This window comes from Stegodyphus dumicola, chromosome X2, assembly GCF_044657685.1.
Source record: "Stegodyphus dumicola isolate Sdum_Otavi_A_Nest chromosome X2, ASM4465768v1".
In the NCBI taxonomy this organism is placed as follows: domain Eukaryota; kingdom Metazoa; phylum Arthropoda; class Arachnida; order Araneae; family Eresidae; genus Stegodyphus; species Stegodyphus dumicola.
Genome location: NC_140781.1, coordinates 15,121,289 through 15,140,321, shown reverse-complemented (window position 1 = coordinate 15,140,321; position 19,033 = coordinate 15,121,289). Strand labels below are relative to the sequence as shown.

The 19,033-nt window shown below is 33.5% G+C and overlaps 1 protein-coding gene across 6 annotated transcripts in view; it reads left to right on the top strand.

Annotated features, from left to right (window-relative positions):
• LOC118186067 (plexin-A2-like) overlaps window positions 1-19,033 on the top strand; it is a 1,141,010-nt gene that overhangs the window by 663,863 nt on the left and 458,114 nt on the right. The window contains exon 2 of one of the 6 annotated variants that reach the window (XM_085809151.1): window positions 14,143-14,196. The exons of the other annotated variants lie outside the window; for them this stretch is intronic. The gene's annotated coding sequence lies outside the window, so the exon portion shown is untranslated. The remainder of the gene's footprint in view (window positions 1-14,142; window positions 14,197-19,033) is intronic. 6 annotated transcript variants of the gene reach the window in all.

The following is a 19,033-nucleotide window of genomic DNA, read 5'->3' as shown; positions in this document are numbered from 1 at the left end:
AATAATCTGTGAAATCAAAACGAATGTTTAAAATTAAAAGTTAAAAATAACGTGTGAATAAGAGAGCTCCCTGAGCTTGAAAACGAATAAGAGTCTATTTTTATCCTCTGGCATACAGGTATTTATACTACGTTTTTAGAATGCGTTTAAGAAGAGGTTGAAGTAAAATTTTAAACGAGGAATAGACCATTATTCCAAATAAAAGTGTACCTTTTTTATACAAATAAATAATGTGGTATAATTTGGAAGAACAATGAAAGATTTTTTTCTTTTGCGTAGACCGTACTCTTTCACCCTCTTTTTTCCCCCAAGTATTAATTAAAAAAAAATTCCATTGGAAGTACTTAGGTAGGTTATTCATTGCGGCAAAACTCACCAGGCTTGTCTGTTTTAGAAAAGATTCCTTCTTTAAAAGAATACTACGCACAAGAAAAACTACAAAAGCCGGACGAACTATCATTGTAATGGTCTTTGCCACTCTAACCTGAAATCCATGCTTGTAAAGTAAGACGTTAGTATGGGAAGGCTTTACCAGTGGACCCATGGTGTATCGCTGGTGTCCCCCATACTTTTACCTGTACCATGTAAAATATGAACCGTTAGTTGAACTTTTATGGTACTAAAATATGTTTAAGTTTCTAGAAACATAGCAAACAAACACAGAAAAAATTATATACTAACCCCCCCCCCCCGAAAAAAAAAATGCAATGAAATCATACCTGAAAAAAGACGTTTTAGCATCTAGACACATTTTCGGACTCAAAATACTATTATCTGAAATTTGTCCAGATTCTTCATCTCTGTCCTTTAACACATCTTGAAGTTACATTACTACCAACCTTTATCGAAACCGATTAATATGATACTAAAATTATGAGAGCCTGAGTAAACACAGTTCGAGTCACATAAATACATACTGATTGAACCCTTTCAGACAAAATGCACTATGTACATAATTAATAATACACAATATACACGGTTAATAATAAACGAATTAATGATTAATAGCAAAAGCAGAAATTTTTTACAATAAACAGTACAAATTAATGAATGAAATATATTTATATAACAAACTTTAAAAAGGAATTTTTTAAAAGAACCGTATGGCACTTAACATTGTAAGATGTGGTGTGGTGTATTTATGGCAAAGCACACTAGGGCTATGTGCCTAAGGGGAGGGATGCCTTCGTAGAGGACTTTCTAAGGGAAACTTGCTTGTATACACGTTACACATGGGGAAAACCACGAAAACACCCATGCAGCCAGCCCGTTCGTGGGATTCGAACCTCGGACCGAACTACCAGTGTTCAGCTACTTTACCACTCGGCCGCTGGTGGGCTTCACATTGTTAAGGGGACATGTAGTCGTAGTTGTATATTTTCTGAGCATTTTATGAGAATGGTATGCCGGTTTAACATAATAGGCACGTAACAGCACGATGTTGAGCTCTTCGTGTATTTGGTTGTTCCTGACTTATGAGAGACTGTTTGAAATCCGTCTTTGGGCAGTTTGAAGGGCCTATCAAAAGAAATAATAATTTTCTGAATACCCAATGCGCGGTCGAAAGCCAGAAGTGTACGTGACATGCCGGCCATTTTCCAAAGTGCACTCAAATCACTGCGATCTCGTTACATGTATTATTACATTTCGTGATCGTTCATTTCAACAATTCTTGTAAATATCTAACAGTAATTCTTGTAAATATCAGTGATTGAAACTTCTCGATGTCCATGTACTTCGTGCTGTTCCGCGTTCGCATCTCACATACCACCACACGAGAAGTGTTACTTTTAGCATGTTCTATCACTTTCTAAAATTGTGACCATTTTTCTTGCTGTACCCTGTATAATTCCCTCATTAATTTTCTGATTATTAATCTCGAAAACTAATCATTTCGTTTCAAACGCACTACTGCGTCTTGAGTACAACATCGTTTAAGTTCGGTCTAGATGTGAAGTTGATACTTCATTTTGTAGTAAAATCAGTCGTGGAAAATATCGCAGATGGTATGAATGGGTTGTACTGTAGGAGACGCCGAGAAAAACACAGTATTGTAGGTTTCTCCTTGTCTGGAATCAGAATTCACGTAGCTAATTACGACGCTTTCTTTATTAATTCTCAGGAAATGTGATGTAAGCCAAGAGCGAGCAGTGTTCACTCTTTTTAATCTACCGTCGGCTTAGCAAATATTATTTTTGAGCACAGCTCTGCAGCTTCATCTCGGTTAGCGTATTAAATTCACGCTACACATTCTTCGGTCGGAGAAAATATTTGCGCCGCCTTTCGAAAATGCAATAACGTGGAAATATTCGTGATCTGCATCGACAATTCTTGCCAAATGTTAATGCTTTGAGAACATTCAATATTCATAACAACAGACGAAGTTTTCCGAAATATTCTGTCAACATACCCTGCAGCATCACCCCCTAATTAGAATAACCGCTTTGAAACTTTCCTCGATGAATATTTTGGCAGCTGCGTGTACGAGGAATTTTCGCGCGTTTGAGAAATTTGATTTGCAGTTTTGCAGCACGCAGTGTTTTGCAGGGAAGCTACTGGCAAAATTATTTTCGTTAGCTTGCCGTGGCAATCGATTTATTTGATCGTGTTAGAACGAAGTTGCTGTATTAACAATTATATAATGCCTCGTCCAAGAATCATGTCAAAGCATATTATTCTGAAGGGATCAAATATTAGACGTTCCAAAAAAAATGTCTTCTGTAACTTGTCGACAACTGAACAGCATAAGTAACTTCCGTGCATCTCTTGGCGGCAGCATGCTTTCGTTGAGAGGTTTATAACGACCTAAGATGCTTCAGTTTGTACTTGTTTTCTGTTCTGTGTTTCCTTATTTTTGACTTGGCTGTATTGCTTTGACGAGATAAGTGATTTTTCTTTTTACCATCATCCCACATATTAAATTACAATTATAATTGTAAGGTTCCACTCTACTTCCTAATAATATATGAACGAAAAAAGATTTTTGTGGTACATTTTAACAATAATTATTTTACTTTGTCTTTGCTTTCCCTCAATATGTAGGATGCTTCACATTCTTCGAGACCTATGCAGATATTTCCCTCGTTTTTCTACAATCTCATTAAACCCCATTACCCAAGGTCATGTATTCGACATGTAGTTAATTCTTTAGAGCCTACCAAGCGACGGAGCGGTAAAATCGTTGAACGTTGGTAGTTCCTATCTTGGTTCGATTCCAGGTGAACGGGCAGTCTGCATGGGTGTCTTCGTCGTTTTCCGTATATGTAACATGTATACAAGTTTCCGTTAGAAAGTCCTGCACAAAGGCATCATTTGCCTTAGACAGATAGCCCTAGTGTGCTTTGCCATAATCAACTAAATTAAATCAAACCAAGCCATGCCTTCGACCAACTTCGTTATGCTTTTGGTAAACTTAAAAGTAGTCTTTTATTCACTTTACTGTACTTCTAGTTATATTCAAAGTATATTTTCGAACTTTCTTTGTGCAGTCTAAGTTTTACTTTGTTTAATTTTCCGGCTTTCATCCTACATATACAAACCAAAATAAAGATTAAGTTCTCATTCCAGTTTTTGACAAGTTCTGGTTCCTGGTGTTTGAGTAAGTGACGGACGCTTGTAAATAAATATAAATAGGTCTGAAAGTGCATAAAGTTCCCAAAGTTGGGACGTAATTTTTCCATGTGTAATGTGAGACAGTCTTCCTTAGAAAGTCCTCCACGAAAGTATCCCTCCCTAATCTGCTTTGCCATCCAGTCTGTAGCTTTAATGCCGCAATTAATTGCAGTTCGTGTTAGAAGAAACGGCTCTTAACACGATGCTGATAAATCATGCAGACTTTATTTATTTTCTAATCGTAGACGCAGAACACTTGCATTTCGTGGTGGATATAGTTATACTATTTAAAAATTGAGATGGGGAATAGAAGAATTTTTCGTCATGTTCTCAGATGCGTTTCTATTTGGAGTTCCGATCTGCGGCCCATTTTCAAGGCAAGTGCAATTGTCCAACGAAACGTTCTATTCTTTTTTTCTTTTCTTTTTTTTAATTGTAATGAAGTTTGGGGGGGGGACAATTCCTTTATGCACGCATTTACCTTTCGGAATTCTCAGTGATTGCATTTAAAGACTATATTTTAAAAGGTTACTTTCAAAACTTAAAAAAGTGGATAAAAAGGTTAAAAAAAATCGCCCTTCGTCTAGTGATGGAGCCCCAGGCATCAGATGGAGAATAATCGAGAATTCTTAAGTATCCGAATAGCGTCTCTACAGAATGAAGCTTGATATAAAATCTACTTTTTTAATGCATTAGCTTTTTTTACGACTTTTTTATGTCAGGCTCTTACCCATCTTCTTCCCTGGGTGACTGAGTTTTGAGCCGTTCCTGTCTCAGTGCTACTTTAATTATCACAAAAGACGAAGATGGATGGGTTTCCATCCCACTCTTTTATTTTATCATTTGGTATCTTAACCGTGGCAACGAGTAAGACTTGCCTTTATCTCTAGGTGTGCTGGATTTAGAAACAATGTTTTCCAAAATGTTTCCAGTCTTCAATTGATCGTGTTTCGAAGGTTGGAGTTGTATCCAACTGTGAACGCGCAGCTTGTCTTCTTTTCTCGCTGATTACGACACTCGCTGGGAAGCTCGAGTTGAAGATTTATTTTGCGCGAAACAGCAACTTGTCTAACTGGAACGAGACCATGTGCGCCTTTATAAAAAAAAAAAAAAAAAAAAAAAAAAAAAAAATGTTTTCCTCATTAATGCTGCCACTGTAAATTAAAGACCATTAATGAAAATTTTTTTTTTTTAATTTAATACTGTTTTACACGTTTTTGCGTTTGTTTGAATATTTATTTTAACCGCTAGGATTTGTCATTGAAATGGGTGCCATTAAAAAATGCAAATAAAAATTTTACACCAAATAAGAAGATGAATATGTAAATCTTGTGTAATTTTGGATAGTGTGAGCAAATAAGTTTTGTGCAGTACGTACAGATTTTCTGCAAATCTCCAAAATCTTGCAGTTAAATTATAAATACTATGCACGGTATAAATACAGTATTTAATACTGTACTTAGTTAATTCATTGTATAAATTTACAATCTAATGTATAAGGTTGCATTGTAATTACACTTAATCTAAACGTTAGCCAAACAAGTTTTCGTCTCATTATTTGTTATACATGTTAGCGTTTTATGACATTGAAGGTATATAAAAAAATTTATAGTGCAGTTATACGAGATTTATAATGCAGATATGGTAACTAAAATGATAGCAAGTGTATTCGAAAAAAATTCTATAACATGAAACACATAATCACATAAAAGTAACTGAGGTATATATTTGTACTTCAGCTTGGAAGTTTCAACTTAGGTGTATGACAAACACTTAACTTCGGCTGAATGCAATTTTATAATGCAATAATACTTTTGTTACTTTGTAGAAACATTAGGTTAATTTTTTGGAAGCCGGAGAGATGAAAAATTAGCAACCGCCTTCGCCGGGAATCGAACCACGGATCTCTGGAATACCGACCCAGCGTGCAGAACCACTATACCACGAAGGCACTCTAGGAAAGTGGGAGAAATACCTTATATACTCCCCTATTTAAAAGGCGACTGGGGTTTTCAGGGGACCCAATCGCCAAATCCTGGGCGTGGAGAAACCTCATCCAACACCCTTTTAGTTCGGGCGTCACTGTAGAGACATTAGGAATTTTTGAAGCAGGCAAGATGAAAAATTACAATCGCCTTCGCCGGAAATCGAACCACAGACCTCTGGAATACCGGCCCAGCGTGCAGAACCACTACACCACGAAGGCACTCTAGGAAAGTGGGAGAAATACCTTATAACTTACAAATCAAATATTGAACCTAACATCTATGCTAACGTGCCTTATCCTCTATAACAAATGAACGCTAGCACATGAACTATTAGCATAGCGGATAATACACTGCACTGGCGGATAATACACTGCACTGGGTCTAAGTTTCCAAAGCTCTCTCTCTAAACTTAGATTCTCACTTGTTATTTAAACTAGCTTAATTAGCATTATCTGATGGAGTAGGCGAAACAGCAGAAGTGCGGAAAAGATTCAACATAAACATTAACATGTTCATTAAAATAAAATATACAACTGTATAATGTAAGTTATTAAATGTAAACATATATCTAGTTAATAACTAGAATATTTATTGTTAATTTACATCTTAACAGTTGTAATTTTTAGTACAAATATTAGTTAAAAATCTTCTACTTAAAAGGTACAAAATTTTACTTTACCAGTTAATTATAAAACAGAGAGTACGTGCAATTTTACATATTTCTAACATGAAGGGATAAAATGCGAACCTTCGCCAATTCCTCAACAGAAACAGTGATTTAAACTGAAGTTACCAATATGAGGATGGATGACTTTCTTTTAACTTTGCTAAATATACTAACTTGATGCATTTGACAGGTAGGTCACAGTCGGCTATATCGATATATATATTATTTTATATTTGAAAAATTGTCGGCCTGGTCTATTATATGTTTATTAGAATGTCCGATGTCGGAAAAAAAAATGGAAAGAATACAGCGAAATGAAACATTTAATAGGCTAAAATCAGCCAAAAATTAAAACATTAGGAATAAATTTCGTAACCTTTTCGCTTTCATAAAATTTGCAAGATGTGCTACATGAATCGGCATCAGTATTACAAAACTAATTTTCTGGACTGCATTACCGAGACTGGTAAATACAAAATAAGTATAATTTTTCCTCTTGCTTTGTTGTGATGTGCATTTCTGATATGTTGAATTAAGTTATTTGAGTAAAGTACATACGAGCATCAGCCTTCTTGGAGGGCTTTCTAAGGTAGGCTGGCTAGTATTTAGGTATACAAAGAGTCAGTCACGCAAACCAACCACGCAGCCAGCCTGTTTGTCTAAAAATCGAACTCAGATCTAGTTTCCCAAATATAAGCGGTCTTTAACTACTCACCAGTGATGGACGTGCATTCCTGAAGATGGACATGTGACCGTCCAGAAGCAACATAATCTTGTATTAACTGAATTTTTAAAACGGACCTAAAATAAATTTTATGTATAACAACACTTTTTTTTTTTTTTTTTTTTCTGTATGCTGAATACTTTTCTTCGAGGAATTTGTTGTAATGGAATTGAAGGACGAGTCATAATTCTCGAGTAATTAAAAATTAAATTGCCGGAACTTGGTTTAAGGGCTTTTTTGTTTCAGAGATTTGGTGGACCTTTGCGGAGAGGTAAGACTTTGCCGCAGTTGTTCAGTTAAAATTAAAAGCCTATATATAAGCCAAATTTAAAATCACCTTATAAATCCAACTCTCTCTCTCTCTCTCTCTCTCTCTCTCTATATATATATATATATATATATAATGTTGTATGAACTTAAATCCAATATATATATATATATATATATATATATGTATATGTATATATAATGTTGTATTGTATGATCTTAAATTCATTTAGTGCGAAAACAAGATATATATATATATATATATACTGAAGGTCGGGCTCAAGTCTCTATCCATTCGAAAACAGGCCAGGAATGATCGTCAGATCGTTCAAAAATTATCGCATCAGAAAGGCTATGAACGGAACTGTAAATGACGTTATCTGTGAGTTGGATGACGCGTTTGATAATGGTCAGGTGAAGTACTATGCTATTAACGCGTAAACTTACCTATTAACCTGTCTATAACAGCGATAGACTTTCTAGAACTGCTATAGAATTTCGAGTTGAATACTGATATTGAGACATTAGATTAACTTATATTAAAGCAACATAAAAATAATATTTTTTTCAATTAATTGCGGTAATTAATATTTTTAATTATTCAAGTTTGTTATCGTTTTGAACTTCTATATAAATCTATCACCAAACTTGATAAAAAAAATCTTGCCTTATGCATGAAAATAAACTATAAAATCTATCAAATAATGTGGTTCTTCCAAAATTTAATAATCCTGTAGTTATATTCTGGCATTGCTAAGAAAATTCTGCTTTATTATTTTGTTGTTTCGAAATGCATTTTCTAGCTTCTCGAAATCTTTTAGAATTTGAAAGATCTGTACTAAAACCTGCTAGCGGAATGTTCTTAGGCAGGTGATTGTCTAATACGCTTTTAGTCCAGCCACAAATACTTTTCTTTAATATATTCATAATTTCGCTAAGAATCTGGTACATCTCATTCAGAGAATCTGGAAGCTGATGGAGGAGCGTCGGCAGATCTTTGCTTTAAGATTTTAATCCCGAGGAAGCGAAACGTAATCTTTCGACAGTTCAGGGATTATGCAGCTTATTATCTTATCTTAAGCAATGACGGTTGCACTATTCGAAGATGCGCTATTGGGAGGTGCTGGTTAGTAATCGGGCTTATTGAATATAAAGTACTCTGGGTGCTAGTTTTGAGTATTTAGAGTTTCGTAAAACTCACAGTTATCTTTAAGTTTTACGGTATTTATTACGACTTAATAAATTATCCGATCTTTAAAAAAAATTATACTTATTTGTTACAACTTATTAAATTATTTCTTAAAGCAGGGTTTCTTAACTGTGGGACTGCAGCGGAGGGTCGCCAAAAATTTTAGCAGTTTTGATATTTCTTTAACTTATTATAGTAATTTTACAATTACCAAATATCTTTTACACAATGTATCTGAAAGCACATAAAGATAAGACAATACATACAAAGGAAAAAAAGAAAAAAGAAAACGTTTCGACGAATTCTTTTTATGATATAAACGTTCATTTTCCTTGCTTTGCATTGCCCTCTTTCCTTGCTTTGCATTTGAATGACGCTGTCATTTCGTCTGTTACTTATTTAAAATTTTCACATTGTTCTATGTCTTAAAATTAGACATTCTTTAATTCTAAAACTCTAAAAAATCAGGATTAATGCCTTCATACCTACATTAGAATCTTTTTGTTCGACTTTGATGTTTCGTCAGCGTTGGCACTGGCTGGCTTATTATGCAGTTTTTTTTTGGGGGGGGGATTCCTTTAATCATAAACTTTTAATGAAAATAAAGAATGTAGGTGAAATGGTAGCTTCACGTGGTGGTTGGAAGACTAAATAATTCTCGGTAGAGCTTTAGTAGCAGTGACAATTTTGATCTCACTGAATGCCTTCTAAAGTCCATTCACAGCACATTTTTAAAGAGAGTGAATGGTAATGCCAGCAAGTCTTCATTGTAGTTCAGAGTTGCCCATCTTATGTTTTTTATTCTTGTCATTCAAATTAGTGAAATCAAGGCTTCCAAACTAAGGAGAATGGCTGAAGAAGGTTTCATCCTGCTAATGGAGTTTGAGGAAGGCAGCTGTCTCCACCGCATGAACTTTACTTGATGAGCTTTCCCTTGAGGTTTTTGGCGCAATTACGTAGTGGTCTCCTTCTCAAAAAATCCTACTATAAAGAGATTTTTAATAAATGTTTACGAGGATTTTGAGATTAACGGTTTGCAAGCTTGGAGAAAATAATTGCCCGTAATGCTTTTCGAAAGAGGTGGAAAAACAGATGATTTCCCAGTAGAGGAACTAAGTCCCTGATTAAATCTCGACCGCTTCTTGAAGTCCATTGGGTCCCATCTGATTTCCGGTCTTTTCTTATACCAAGACATCATTCACTGGCTTTGAACTTAAATTTTTCTCGTACTAAATGGACTTCGACGAAATCGCAAATGGCTGCGTTTTACAACAATTGAAGTAATAGCTAAAACAACTATAATTCAAGAATTCTATTAGCGGAATAAGGTCATTCAGTGTCCAAGAAACTTTGAAAGTTCTAACAAAATTTTCTTATATCAATTATCTTGTTGGCTGAGTTTATTCCTGCAATTAGGTGTTTTTCTTTTAGTCTAGTATCTTTTTTCTCCTTTATATTGGATTTTGTAATGGATGAAATGTCAATACTTGCAGTTCTCTCAAGGATTTCTGCGAAACAAACCTTTGTTTCCGGGACTTGATTTCGCTTGTATGTATATGTTTGCACCCATGGACATGAAAATGATAAAGAAAGAAAATGCAAGCAGCAGTTGAATATGGCATTATATTAGTTCTAAAATAACTAGCCAATATTTGCTAAAGACTTAATCGTTGCATAAGTGTCACGTCAAGAAGAAAAGCTTGTTATTTTCTTTTCCGTTACACTGTTCCTCACCACAAGGGGTACGTTTTGACTTTTAATGCGCGTGATTAAAATATTCAGCAATCGAACGTGCACTTACTTCATTATTTCGTCCACGTGTGTCGAACATCATTTGCATTACAATTCATACTGCACCTCTTGCGTAAAAGAAGGAAAAAGTACTCAGGCTTCAAGGGTAGGTGATTTTTGTTTCAAAGCGAAAGAAAATATTGCAACATATGGAAAACTAATTTGGCTGTGAATAAAATTGCTTTCGCTCGTATTTGCAGACATAGTGACGGTTTTTTAAGCATATATCTCGACATCACTCAAGTATTTACTTTAGAATTGAAGGTTTAGAAACATATCTCGAAAAGCACTTAAATGACTACTTGTCAAAAAAAAAGGGGGGCAGCGTCTTCTTAAAAGCTGCATTTTCACTCAAGTACCTTTGACAGTTTAACAATTCTTTTTCAAAATAACATCAAAGTTTTGTTCTTGAATTTTGCTCTCCTATTTATTGTGTGATGACTGATTTCTTGAATGTGGCGCAAAACTGTTCCGTGGATAGTGTACTTGTAAAGGAAGTACGCTTCTTACGAATTAGAGAATCGCAAGTTGAATTCACACATTTCAACCATGCTTTCTAAAACAGAAGGCCGATTATACGAGGTAAATGTATGATTAATGCTACTCAGAATAATTAAAAAATTGGATAAACTTATATTAAAAAATGCTCACTAGTTTTGTATGGTCAGTTTTAAGACTTTTTTCCTACTTTAGCGAATTTAATACTTTGTCTATTTAAAAAAGAGAGTGAAAGAAAAAATACTAGTTGACTTTTATTTTTGGGAAACGTCATTTATTATACAAGCTAATATGTAAGTCTGTCACTCGAGACAGTAAATCAAAAAGCCTTTTATGTATTTATGTCAGGAATAGTGCATTGTACTTTCTGGTCTTCCTTTCATAATGTGTATCTCGGTTAACTGCGATGCTACATACAGGGTGTATCAGTACAGCGGAGACAAACTTTCAGGAGAGATAGAGTACACCTAGACAATGGGAAACCACATGGCAATGCATGGTCGGAAAATCTTTCCTGGGCGGTAGTGAGGACACAAAACTCAAAAAAGGAAGGACACAAACAGTGAGACAAAAAATATTTTATTATGTTTAGTATAGCAGAAACCTACAAATAAGAACAAAAAACAAACAATGTTCGTCAATGAAGATGTTCGAAATTACGACCCCGGACCGTGATGCAGGTCTCACTTCTCTGGCGCATGGAAGATCTACGTCACAGATGGAAGATGCATGACGCACGGCTCCTGCATCACGGTTCGGGTCGTAATTTGGAACACCTTCTTTGATGATGATCGTTGTCTCTTGATGTGGCTTTTTTTCTTGTGCTCCGAATCATAAACATGTTTTCTCATCTCGTTCGCGTCCTTCTGTCTTGACTTTTTTGTCGTCACTACCGCGCCAGGAAAGCGTTTCCGACCATGCATTCCTATGTGATTTTCCATCCTCTAGGTGTACTCTATCTCTCCCGAAAGTTTGTCCCCGCTGTACTGATACACCCTGTATAATCTAGTTAAATATTCAGAAATAGGATTTTACTAACACGCGAAATGTATCATACTTGCGCAGAATAAGTGATAGTATTATATATTTATGCCGCCTTGTTTTATTTCTTGTTTGTAAAGAAAGGAAAATGTTAAACCAGGGTCAGGATATATTAGATTTAGTAAATAAACGAAGCAAGGAAAGCCTTACGTGTATTTTTTAGTTATGGCACTTATCTAACATTGACTAACCAGTAATTATAATGTAACTTTAAAATTTAAGCTTTGAAAACTTTCCTCGAGTATTAGTTTTTAAGAATAACAGTTATGAAATGATTTTCTAGAAACATCAAGGTTTGGATAAAAATTAAAGCTTTGATATTTTTTGTTTTGGAATTAAAAAAAAGGAAAAAATCAAAATCGAATTTTGAAAAAAAGAAAAAAAAATCGTCTCAGCACACTGTATTGTCATCGATAAGTAATCTGTGTTCAAAAGTTGAACTCACATTACTTGTCAAATCAACTAACAGTGAACTAAATAAAAGCTTATAAAAAGATAATTTTAAAGAAGACATTGATTTTCAGAATTTACGTTTTGCATCGAACGAATTATCTTTTCGTTTATATGAAATTTCTAAATTTTGGGGGGTATGTGAATGGTTTCGGATTGTTTGGTTAAATACGGCAAAGCCTCGAGGGCTATGTACCTAAGGGAAAAGATGTCTTCTTGGAGGACTTTCTAAGGGAAACTGGCTCGTATATACGTTACACATGGAGAAAAATATGAAAACGCTCATGCAGCCAGCCCGTTCGCGAGATTCAAACTTCGGACCGAATAACCAGTGTTCGGCGATTTTACCTCTCGGCCGCTGGTGGGCCATGGGGTATGAGAAACGTAATATTTATTTTATTTCTAAATTACATATATTTCAATACTACATTTTACATGCAATGGAAATTTCGGTTTTCAGTTTTATGTATTAAACAAGAATACGTAATTGCAAACGTATATAACTATGTTTAGAGTTTTATTTAATGGATCATTTTGATAACTTGCTTTGATTTGAGTAATTTGCTCACGGAAATAGTTTAAACTATCTTCTACGGATTTAACGCCCTGCCTTTTAATTCTTTATCTCACTTTTGAAATGCAACTTTTAATTTTCAAAAGAATATCCTCTATTCTACGGATTGTTGAAACGAATTACTAGATAAGTATTTACAAAGGTTTATTTTTACAACAAACATGCTTTTAAGACACAATAACACGCCGAATAAATACTAATTCAGAAGTCAAACAACAAAAGTCAGCGTTATGTTTTCCAAATTTTCACAGGACTAGTTTCGATGGTTTAACATACGTCCACCACACAAAGAAGTCTTCGGAATTTTTTGAAAAATTATTGTGTTTGAAACAGGATTTAATTAAAATAGTAATAAAATTTATGAGTATTGTTTTCTATTTCTCTTTTGTAAAATTTTGCGTATTTTCCCCTCTTTTTTGGATGCATGTTGACACTCTTTCGTGCTATATGACACTGAACAAAGCTAAGATACCATTACAATGGTATTTATTTGCTGATTGCGCTGATATTTCAAACAATTCATTTCTCCACATCAATTTATTTCTTTTTGCTTGCCATTATTAAGACGATATTCTCCATTTTGAAAATTTATAATTTAAGGACCATTTTTTTCACAAATTTTTACCAGCATTTGTCACGGTTTTGTAACGTAAGTGAAGACTTTATTTAAACCGGTTAGAATGTGAAATATTTTACGCGTCTAAGGTACATGAAAATACCAAAAGGACTGAAAAAAAATCTGTCATGAACTAAATTCTGTTATAATGGTGTGGATATTAGACATACTGACTGGGTCGTTTACCTTTCATACAAGGATTAATACGACAAAGAAGATAATAACTAGTCTTATTTTCCGTGATTTAAAACCTCGCTGGCAAACTTTTTTGACACACCCTGTGCTTCAGAAATTGTATTGATAATGATGATGTCTGCTCAAGTATCATTAGTCCAATGATGTTACTATAAGTTATTCAAACACTAATAGGTGCTACAAGTATTTAAAATAATAGCTGACTCAATATGATAAATCTCGTTACTCATGAAGACGTGTGTAAAAAAAGGGGGAGGGGTGCGTATTTCTGAACTAGGTTGTTAGATTTAAAATACCTCCAATAAAAGAGGTTAATAGCAAATGTAAATTGTTTTTATAAAAGGTTTAGCTTGAACCAGTGAGTGAGTCTTTTGCTATAAATCAGTCCTTGATGGAAAGATTAGCATAAAGCAATAAACTAAGAACTTTTGATGCAGTTCATTTCTCCATTTCATACATATTATGTTTTGTATTAAATTTATCATCTTCAAAAATTAAATGGACCTTTCTTTTTTTTTTTTTCCTTTTAGGTAAGTCTCCTTTGGAGAGATGGATAAATTTTCATGAATGCAATTACGGAAAAAGTACGTGACTTGTATTTGTTGGTGCAATATTAATGAAAATTGAATAGTTGTATGAAATGATAACATTTTTTCTCTTGCTCATTCCAATATTATTTTCATGGCAATTGCTTTAATTACATTTATACCTTTTTGTTATATACTGTATATTACACTAATCTTTGCTGGTCATTTCTTTTTGTTTCGAAAATCATTTTTTGAAATGTTTTCTTCATTTATTCAATATACAGAATATGAAATACGAAAAGAAAAAAAGAAAAAAAAATCGTTCCTGATGAATATATGTGCACTTTTGTTTTCATTTTTTAACATTATTTAATGATTTGATTTCACTTTGATGAAGTGTAATAAATAAGCTTTCAGAACGTGATTTTATAGTGCATTTTGAATCGAAAAAGATTTTTTTCATTATTATTGCTAATATTTTCATAAATCGAAGCACTGCGTTTAATTTCGAGCTCGACTGTTACTACCTTGAATGCTAGGCTGATGATGAATTTCACTAGTAAGTAGCTGTTGCATGCAGAGTTAAATGTAAATACTTTAGGATAGCATTAGAAGGTCGAGTAGTTACATAATATATATATACTGAAAAATTTATTGTATTAATTTTGAGTTTATATTTTGTGACATTACAAGCAAGTTTACCATTACCATTGTAAATGCTAAAAAATAGGAGGGGGGAAAGAATGAGCATGTAGAAATTATCTTTTTTAAAGTTATGGTTTATATGTGGTTAGACGAAAATTGATATTATAAGCAACCATCCAATCTGGGCTTGTTGTATTTACGGACTGCAACAAGAGGTAAGTTTTTTGCTCTTATATTAGTTAAGATGTCACAGGGAATGACTTAATAAAGGGTAAGTTAGAGCAGATATTGCAAAAGGATCAGTGTTCTTAAGTAAGTCGTTTTGATGCTATCAGCGTTTGAGTTTTATTATTTTTATGTGAATTATTATGTGATAGTGTAATAACGTGAATTTTTTAATGTATATAAAGCATAATGTTTTGGAATGTGAAGATACAAAATAATAAAATAAATGCTTGAGCATGAGTATTTGTATTATGATATTATTGTACCTCTTCACAGTGTTAGTTTTTTTCCAATTATTTCAGCTCCCTTTTTCTTTTCTTTCTGTCCTTTTATTTATTTATTTATTTTTCTTAAATTAAGAATTAACTGAAATTTAAAGAATTAACTGAAAATCCAAAGTATGCAATTTTTTATGACATTTGGAAAGCTTTAACTTTCGTTTGTTCCTCCATGAATTTTTTAATTGTAGACTAAGGCAGGATTTGACAGCGTTACTTTGAAACGAAGTTTCACCTAAATGCTTACTTTTCTTCATCTTGGTCTTCTCCCTGTCTCTCTCTCTTTTTTTTTTTTTTTTTTTTTGTTTGTTTGTTTGTTTGTGTGTTTGTTGTTGTTGTGGTTTGAAAGTTATATGAAAATTTCGGCTGTTTCATTATTTTTGAAAATTGTGACTGGATAATTTGAAAACTGGGCTTTAATATAACTACATTAATTCATTTCAATGCGAGTAATCTGTTTAAAATTGCTTGTTAATCTAGTAAGACTGTTTGGATATGTTTGTTGTTTGTTAATTCTGCCTTTGTATATGATTTAAACGAATTTGTAATGATGGTAAAACATTTTAAATCGTAGCGATTATTTTCGGAAATTTCTCAAGTGATCATGAAATTTCTTTGTAAAATACATTTACATTCGTATTCGCCAATAGCCAGCAGCCCACCCCCTAGAAAAACCTGTAAAATTTCTGTTCGAAATCAAATGTCTGTGATGAGTTTATTATAAACTCGGGACTTCTTTCTGGCCATTATTAATGCATTGCATTAAAAAAAGTTGTATCCGTAATAAAAACTTCAAACTTAGAATTATATATTAATAATATTTTACATTTAAAACCGTTTTAGTACCGATTTCCCCCCCCCCCATTAATGCATGAAATATGCAATGAATACTGTGAGTTACTTTGTATAGATTTTCATTTACGGCAAAACATCGTACCAAAAAGTTTCACATTTATAATACCAGTGTCCGATAAGATAATTTTCTCTAAAGTTTATATTGGTAAAATTAGCAAAACTGCGTAATAATTAAAGGAAATTAAATAGTGAGTGACTATGATTAACCTTAGAATTGCTGGAAAAAGAAAGAAGAAAAAAATAGTTAATTTGAAAGTTAATTTATTACTGTTAGTTAATTTGAAAGTTAATTATTTGTACATACTAAGTACTGACTTGAGATTCTTTTTTCTGAATCATTTGACATGAATGCCCAAATTTAGGAATATATATCTTCTCCATTGTTATACGTATATCTCAATATGCAAAGGATTTACTGCGCAAAAGCAATTTGTAAAATTTCCATTGTGCTGTCAAAAGGGAAGCACTGCAGTATATATTTATATGTCTCCTTTCTAAAAAGTATTAATATCCCAACTTCCTTTTAAAATTTAGATTAATAACTGCAGATCTGTAAGTTCAGAGCTCTGAGTTTAAAAATGCAAATACGTCGGCATCCATGCGTGAACGCATGCTTTGTCTGCATTTAATGACTTGTATAGTAGTTGTATAATGACTTGTATAGGGCTTCGTTATACCATATCTTGGGGAGGGGGAAGTATTTTTGCTGGATGTCTAACGAATGAAACATTAATGAGATAAGTATCATATGCAATTTATTTTTTAGGTCGTTGTTTGTCTGCTGAGAACAAAGAATGTTTGGGAACGCAGATTTGTGTTTGGAATAATTAAAATTATCACCTTCTATTCACGTAAATTGAAAAGTATTTTGCTCCTAGTGCAATGGATTTTAACACCTTATATTCTGATGTTCAGTTCTTGTGTTTAAACTTTTTTTTTTCCCTATGGCCGAAACTCTTCTGAGGCGTCCGTCGACATAGTAGTCATCGTCGTAAAGTTTTAGGAAAAAAATAGTAGAGACACGGCTAAAAAAATAAGGAAACATGACCGATGCATGAATTTAACGAATTATTTATACGCACAAAGAGAACACATTCTCTACTTAATAATACATAAAGGAAGACATTTATACAGGGAAGACATTCTCTACCACTTAAAATAAAGGGAAGACGTTTAAAATATTATGAGAGCATGTTTTACCACATTTGGTTCATTTGGTAGAACCTTGAACAAAAACTACCATTAACTTTCTAGAGGGCAGTATCATGACTGGAATTACATATTTCTAGCATCTTATCTGCCGAGTCTTTTGGCTGATTACGTGCCAACTTAAGTTTTAAAAATTTCCGGACTTCAAATTATTCCCAAAGAAAATTCTGCCAAAGTTTTAAAAATTTTGGCAGAATTTCTAAAATCTTAGGAACATACAAGAAGCTCTTGTCAAGTATTCAAAACAAAATATTTCTGTTATAAGAAGCCTGCAATATCTCCTGGTAATTTGAAATTTCCTTTGGTTAGTACTTCAAACCTCTCGATGTGCATCAGCTTTAAGCAAGGCCGAATTAAGACTAAGCATATGTGCATTTTACTCATTCTCTGTCTTGGTTTAGCTGCATTATTCTGTGATAAAACCAGTATTGGAAATTTTTTGTGATGCTCCCTTTTGTTGAGTTCCTAATGACTTTTTTGCGCTACCCCTTTCCTTATTTTGCTTAGTGGTAAATCCAGCTCTGGCTTTAGGGTACTTCTCTGTTACCATGCGTCTGTGGAAGTTGTGGCTTGTTTGTAGACCTATGCGCTTATTAGAGAAGATTATAATCGCATATAAACATCGGCACTTTACAGGTTAAACCAAAACAGCAAAATTCTGATAAGTGGCTCTGCTTGGTGTTTGTCTATTAGAGAAGATTATAATCGCATATAAACATCGGCACTTTACACGTTAAACCAAAACAGCAAAATTCTGATAAGTGACTCTGCTAGGTGTTTGTCTAAAACTGTAGTGGTAATGCCTTGTAATTATATTGATGATCCTATTGATAAGCTTATCAAGTTTACTGGCATCTCTGCTTGTTTTGTATGCTCTGAAAAGTTATTATCTCTGTCGCTACGAAGTTTTAACTCATCAATAGTTCACAAAATTTAAAATCAAGCGAACAAGAACTAATCGTAGAATTTATGCTTACAAACTAAAGCAATACCCGACGATTAGTTGCAGAATAGCGCGCAACAAAATAGCTTCTATTAAATGTGTATTATAATAGCTTTCCTACTTAAATAAATCCTAGGGACATTCCTATCCACCATTATTTCCTCGTACCAGAGTAAATTAATTTTAGTGAGTTTACTGTTTGACCACCTAACGCAACTTTCGTTGGCACTCTGTCCAAGGACTTAGCTAAAAAAACTAGCATGAGGTGTAATTTGGTTACTCAATGGATTTTACATTTTTCTCATAAATCGTACTTCATCTACTAACTAGCCTATTACGCAAATAAACTTTTCCGAACAGCGATTGCGTGTTTTTCGGTTATGATGGTGATGACACTTATGATCGAACTGTATAGAAAATTAATTAGATTAGGATATGTCTGTCCCAACTTCTTAATTTATGTAGGAAAGATACCACCTCTTTTTTAAGCTGTCAACTAGAAATATAAAAAGAAATCTTGGCTAATAATTGGTCAGATTACAAGATATTAATTATGTAGTTATAATATTCTATTATATGCTCGATTAATCCTATTTTGTTTAACGCGGCTGGTAATAGACATAAATGTAAGATGTCCTTAAAAGTTTGAAATTCAGTTGCTTTTATATTCTGCGATTTATTTATTAATCGGAAGGTGAAACACTTCGCTGTTCGAACGAAGATAAAAATAAGCCATTCG